Source organism: Stomoxys calcitrans, chromosome 3 (genome assembly GCF_963082655.1).
Source record: "Stomoxys calcitrans chromosome 3, idStoCalc2.1, whole genome shotgun sequence".
NCBI classification, from domain to species: Eukaryota; Metazoa; Arthropoda; class Insecta; order Diptera; family Muscidae; genus Stomoxys; species Stomoxys calcitrans.
Genome location: NC_081554.1, coordinates 7470632 through 7477906, shown reverse-complemented (window position 1 = coordinate 7477906; position 7275 = coordinate 7470632).

The window sequence follows — 7275 nt, the reverse complement described above, 5'->3', positions numbered from 1 at the left end:
TAGACTTTGTTGGTATATAATACTAGAACATTTCTGGAATTATAAACATAGTACAAGGAGATGTTTTGATTTAAGTATTTTAAGTATGATTGCAGTTAATAGCATGAACATGTGGCAACACCATGTGGATGGCCAGTGGTCCAAATCATCATCACAGCTGTTCAAAACATTTGCTGGTCACATTTTATTTTAGTCACTTGCAGTGTAAATCGCGGGTTGTTATCGATTTATATAAAATACTATTCAGTACAACTGGAAATATATGCAGTACATTTGATTTGCAGTGAATTGGAAGATTTTCTTCTCAGTAGTCTCTTTTCCGCGATGCCAGATTTCGATTTCTCTGTATGTTTTCTGGTGTTGCCCAAGGCAGATTTAAAAAGGTAGGCTCACGCGAAAAGCCGTTAACAGCTGGCCAAGTTTGACAGATTTTTGTTTGCATTCTCTTTGTTGTTACCTTCTTTCTCGCGTATTCTTTGCTCATGCACCATTTGATTTGTGGTTGTTGGGCAACTGCAACTACCTGAAAATAAATATATCTTGGGTGTTGCCATAGACAATATAAATGGGCCGTTCACATTGAAATATCAAATGGTCCATCCAAGGCGTATTTACAAAAATATAAACTTCAAAATAAAAATTTAAAAATTGTGTTTGCTGCTAATATGGTTTTTAATCTTAGGATATATAATGGGACGCGTCTAACAACGTCATTCCCTATCACCTTCACTCGGGGAACTTAGGTGCATTGTGTCGCCCCCAAAAGACTCAAAAAGCGCAAAAGAACACTGATAAAATTTACGTCAGTACAATGCCAGACATTAGAATGAAGAAAATTAGGAACCGACATGCATGACAAAACGGCCAGACGGTCTGAAGAGGTTCCCTCTAATATGCCATTTAAAGCTATAGTAGTCAAGAATGGCGAAAGGACTGTTGCATGAAGATAATTTAAACAGGAATATAGGTGTTTGTGTGGCCATAATCCAGCACCTACTCTCGCAATTTCAGGGCAGTCCCACAATAGGTGCTTAACCGTCTATGACTTATTCCCACAAATCAAACTTAAGTCCGCATTGTGTCCAGCGCAAGGTCAAAGTCCTGACATTGCAATGGCTTTTCAGGACATTCAGTAGTGAGAGCGACAACTCCATCACAATCACTTGGTTGCTATCTACGGCAACATTAACCTAATGAAAACTATTTAAACCAGCCATCTTGGCGGTTTTGTGGGTAAAGCCTCTAGAACTAAATGGAATTTTGAACATTCTTAAATTTGTTATTTCTGGCTTGACACTCAAAAAATAATAAACTGCTTTCTTCTCGCTCTGATTGGTCGAAGCAAATTTACCGAAATTTTTAAATGTCAGAGCGAATCGAATTTTCTTCGCCCTGTTTAGAAATTTTCACATATTAAGTTCCCAGAAAAGATTTTTTGATGTAGCAATTCGCCGTTGCGGTCACCTTATTAAATACGCCCTGGCTCCATCATTGTTCGTAGGCAATCATGGCTCAATAATTTAAAAGTTGCCTCATTTGTACAACAACATAAAAATTATATAGCGGAAAGCTATGGAGCTTGCCATTGTGTCATCAAGCTGATTTGCAAAATGCGTAAATTTCCACAAATTATTACTTAAAAAAACTGTTCGCGTACTTTTGTTGCCAGCAGAAGAGAGCGGGAAAATGCGTGAGAGCGAGCAAAGTTTTGAGAGTTTGGTAATTGAGAGATTACAAATTTCTACTGGAGGTTTTTTCTCAGCAGAAATTTACAGCATCGAACGGCTGTTTTATGAAAACCCGCTGTTTAATTAAAATAAATAAATTAAATGCTGTACCTCCCAGCAAATTTTTATTGGAAAAGTAGGCGTGCAGACCAAAAGTCGACATTATTGTCAACAAACATCAAGAAATTTGTGCGCGTGTGCAGAAAAGAAGAAAACAATAAAGAGAACGTAAACGAAAATCTGACACCTTAATACCGTCAAATCTGGCAGGCTATTTACTGCTGTTCGCCTGGGACAAATTTTAGTGGTTGAGCCATGGCAAGACGGATTTAATAAGGTGATCTCACGCGAGCAGCTGTTGACAGCCGGACAGGTTTGACAGTATTAAGATTTTAAGTTTTTGGTTTGCATTCTTTTTGTTGTTATCTTCTTTCTCGCATTTTCTATGCTCATGTATGCACACGTATACACACAATTTTCTTTACCTGTGTTGGCAAAACTTCGAGCAGCTTGATAGCAAGATAGCAAATTGCACCATATGATTTGTGGTTGTTGTACAAATGAGATCGCCTTTAATTGTTTCGCCATGGAAGGCAATATCATGACAGAACTACCAAGTAGGGTACCGTAAACAACTGATTAAAAATTTTTCTCGCGAAGTGCACTATCCGTCAAAGAATTTTTGTTGTGTGTGTATTATAGTTAAGAACTATACCACGCACAAAAAACGAAAAATGGCGCGAACTAGTAACCATGACATAATTATCTGATAGTGTACCGTAAACAGCTGAGTAGAATTTTTTCTCGCGAAGTGCACTATTTATCAACGAGTTTTGGTTGTGTGTGTGTATTACAGTTAAGAACCATAACTCACACAAACAACGAAAAATGGCGCCAACTCAAAATCAGAGTTGCACTAATCACTGAGTGGCAACTGCCACTATCTGTAAATGAATATATCTTGATCTCTCCAACTTTTTGGAACTATAAGTTTTGGGCTTAAACCATTTCCCAAGAAATCGGTGCAAAAGTAAGTCGTATACAAAGATCCCATTAAGTTAATAATTGAAAAAATCGTTTTTAAAAGCCTATATCTTTCTCAACATAGACATTTGTTGACCGTTTGAAGAGTACAGTTCAGTGAATCCTGAGTACAGTTGAATAGTTTATAAGTGGTAGATTTATTTCCACCATTTTACATTTGTTACACTGTGAGGACTTTTGCACAATTGGACATCCAGTTTTTTAAGAGGTTCTTTCATCACAACTTTAAAGAGCATTTAATCCAAAGGACTGATTTGTGAACGACCGTTGCGTTCATATATAGGCCACATCTCATTTACACAAACAGATTTGCTTACTACGAACATTATTACTAACCGACAGACAATTGGACCGTGGTATAGAGAAACCTACACCGATGCGATGATATTGAAAATGTATTAGTTAAATATTTGTAGATTATGTGGAACAAATTTAAATGAAACATGTAAACCTATATAAAGACAGAATAATAATAATTATTATTATATAAATAAAAAGTATGTAAAAAATCTCCAGAAAACATTTAAAATGCATACAAAAATAAGACAAACAATTAAATGAAATGTAATAATGCCGATATATTAAATTAATAAAATGAGAAACTACAGATTTAATCAAAATTAAAAATTTAAAAAGTTTGTTTTTATTTTCCTCGAAAATCGGTATGAACCAGGGCAGATCAATAGAAAGCAATGCCACTCATAAATAAATCATATATAGATAAAGAATTTAAAGTTCACACACAGACTGGTTGATGGCGCTTGTGAATATAGATAAATGAGTGTTGCGTGCCCCACTTAATCGCACTGTCGGACGGACACGAGAAAAATTTCTGCGTGGTACTTCCAGCGAGTGAGGCCACAGGTCCTACGTGGAGGCCTCCACAACCACGTGATCGCCAACCCCCGGCGGGAGAACTTGCTTGAGGGGTTGGAGGGAGCTCCTGATACCCGCGAGACGGTAGCCACATTATTAGGTTATCCGGCGGTCTGCCGTGCCCCAGTTGTGGTTATGTATCGTTGCGGCCAATTGTGTGTGTGATTTGGTGGCCGATTGCTGATGTTGGCTGGCAGGCATCTATGTCTTCTGCCGTATTTCCTTTTTTCAGGTTTTAGCGGGAGAGGCTTTCCCCTTGCGGTTGGGTTGTACCGCAGCTCTCCCGAACCCAAATTAATTCCATTTGCTGGCATGGATGAAGGTACCACATGGTGTAGCCGTGGGCTTCATCACAAATTTTGAGCCCAAAGGCAAGAAAATAGGGATGAGGTCAGCAGCAGCATCTTGTGATGCATTCATTTATGCCAGATTTGCCCCGGGAAGTGTGTAATTTATCAATTGTGTGTGTGGCGAGAATTGAAATCAGCTGCTCCTGAAGTGACGTCTGGCAGGGAGCGGCGTTGCCAACTCTTTCTCATGAAGAATACACCGTACGAAATTGTTGTTGCCGTAGTAAAGTAGATAGAGCCGTTCATTCATGAAACGTATGTGGATAATTTAAATGAGGCCAGAGTTAAGAGAAAAACTTGACGATTAAAAGAAAAATGGGGAAGATGGAAAGGGACAGAATGTAATAACTATGTCTTCCCAAAGTAAAGATGGCCTCGTTGGAAATTGAAGTAGAGAAAAAGCCTATAAAAGGGGGTGTTTGTGGAAAATGCAAGAGAAAAAAAAGAAGTTTGGCTTAAGTTGTGCGCATCTAACGTAAAGTAGTGGCCAAGGTTAATTTCAATTTTTGAACGGGTTGGCTGAAGATATATTTGTTTGTGTGTCCGGCTAGATTGGACGTTATTATTACAATTCTTTTTATTATTTCGTCTACATTAAAAAGGCGAAAAAGGAAAACCCTCCTAGACGTAAGGGGGCTTTTTATTTCCTTTGGAGACTGGCTTGGAAAAGTGTTTGCCTGATTTTGTGTTACGTTTATTTGAGCCAGCGACATCGACATCCAGGATTTAAAGTCAAGGTAGCCATAGTCAAGGACACATAAAGGTATGCCGTCTACTTCTTTTTTTATAAACCATCGAGTCGTGCAAAAAGGAGATCATACCGGAGCGATGATAAATCCTCCAACCGTGGGACAAGTGTCGTTCTAACGTGTCACCCGGTTCCGATTGAGGTTATGCTCCATCTATGAATGGAACCTAGTGTTGGTTTATTTTCATGCCAATGTAACGTCTTACCAGGATTGGCAAATCCTTAATTAGCTCCTAAAAGCAATCAACAAATCATTGTGCATCTTTGTTCAGATAAAGACTTCAGAAATTCTACAACTAGCACAGACAACAATAAGAAGATAATATTATCTGCCTGGCGGAAATTATCTCCAGCGCTAAGGCTGTTTTGGGCCCACCGAATTATAATAAATAGAATAATGAGATTATGCTAAATCTAGTATTTTAATTTATTTATTTACTTAGTCAATTTTTATTATTTATTTATGTCTTGTAGTATGTTTTATTTTTTTTTTTTTATTTTATTTTTTTTTACCTAACTAATTGCCTTTCTTAAAATTTGTTTCTTTTAGTTTGCGTATTCTTTATGAGGTTTGTTAGGGAATTTGCAAAGGGTTTCTTATCGTTTTACTTGACCACCGAATTGTGTGGAACTTCCTTTAGGCTTCTAATACCATTAATTGAGCTCAGTTAGTTAGGTAGGGGCAAGGAAGAGCGGTACATTAAGTTTTATAAGTTGTTTGCTATCTATAATATTTGCAAATTCTCCCTTTGTTTTTTTTTACTCAAATATTAAATGTTTATTTAAATTTTCGTCTTACATGTTTAAGTTTTTTTTTGTCAATTTGGCTCGTTTTTTTTTAGAAAAATCTAACTGGTTCGATTTCATTTATATTAATAAAAATGTGCTTTTTGTAATATGAAGGTATAAGATGAAAAGAGAATGATGTGCTAATTCGAATCTGAGGGGGGTTTTGATGTGAGTAAGGCAGGTAAGTGTGAGTGAGTTTTTTTTTGTGGGGTCATGTATAGAAAGAAGGGACACCTTCATGACCACGGTAGGGCAGGGCGGCTGGAGGGCAACATCTTCCTCCCACTTAGGCGAACCTGGGGTTTTTGTTTGAAGCTGATAACGTTGCTAAGTTACATTTTTTTTTATTGATACGGGCCTCGGGCGGAAATAGCGGGTTGGGACCTTCCCAGAGAGACCGGTTCGAGCTGGCCGAAGCATAGCTAATTTCCTGCTGCGTAAGGCACACGTAACAATATGGCGCCCAATATGAAAAGCTTCCGGCCTCTTTTGTGCCGTGATAGTAAGAAGTGTATGTCATCGAAACACACGCAATAGACAACTAATTTAGTAGAAAAATAGCCCAAAATGGATTTTGAATTTGAAGACTTTGTAATTGAGAATCTTTTTAGCCCTTCTTGGAGACATTCAGGAGAAAGTGATGGGAAGATTCGAGATTATGTAGTTATTGAAGGATAATGACATTACCAGTTCTTAACAGGAAGGTGCCGTGACATACGAAATCCGTAGGATTAAAGTATTAGCACGTATCGTACTGTGTTTGTTGTATATGGTAGAATCAGCTATACATAGATGGGGTCCTGATTCTTATGGTCCTAATAGCCGCCTTGGAGAAATGCCAGGGGATCGTTGTATTAGGGAGAAAGTATCTGAAGCTGAAGGAGGTGACTTTCATTGTTCTTCAGTGTCCCCAAAATTCATTTGTTCGTAGAATAGAAAGTTGAGTGAACCAGGTTCGGAAAGTGCTCTTAGGAGAGTCAGAAATAATAAAAAAAAAACCGCTCACACACAAACTCACAAAAAAACCCCTAATAAGTATATGGTATAGAAACTTGAAATTGAGCATATTGGTGTTGAAGTGTCCAATATTGAGGTGTTCGAGACGTTAAGCATTCTGAGAATTGTAGATCCAGGTGATGAGTATATTGACAAGATCACGATCTAAGAAGAGAAGCAGACCAGGGAATTTTGATTTGAACAGATCCATAGTTGCCGAAGAGAAGAGGTTGAGAACCGATTCTGCCAGCTCCGAGATGCAAGGGGAGATCGATCAGAACTCTGGGCAAATCACAGATTTGTCCCAAACTATAAGCTCAGGATCGAATAACCCCAATACGAGGTTCCTACCGAATGGTTCGGGGACAGGCCAAGATGATCAAAGGGGGCCATCAACGATGGTCCCAGGTGAGATATGGAGACAGCATAGGGCTCTAGAAAATAATGTCCAATTGGTGCAGAATGAAATGGGGGACCTTAGGAGAACTATAGGTCAGTTATCAGACGCCATTAGGAATTTGACTGATCTTACCTTGAGTCAAACGAGGGCAACGTCCATATCCGATGCGAGTTCCTCAGGAAACAGCCAAGGGAGTGCGGGAACAGGTTCACACCCAGACAACAACAATTCCGGTCGAGGTAATGCAAGGACAAATGATATATTTGACCATGGCAGAGATAATAATCGAGTTAGGATCGATAAACTAGGCCTGAAATTCGATGGTAGCTCCCAGAATCTAGGGGT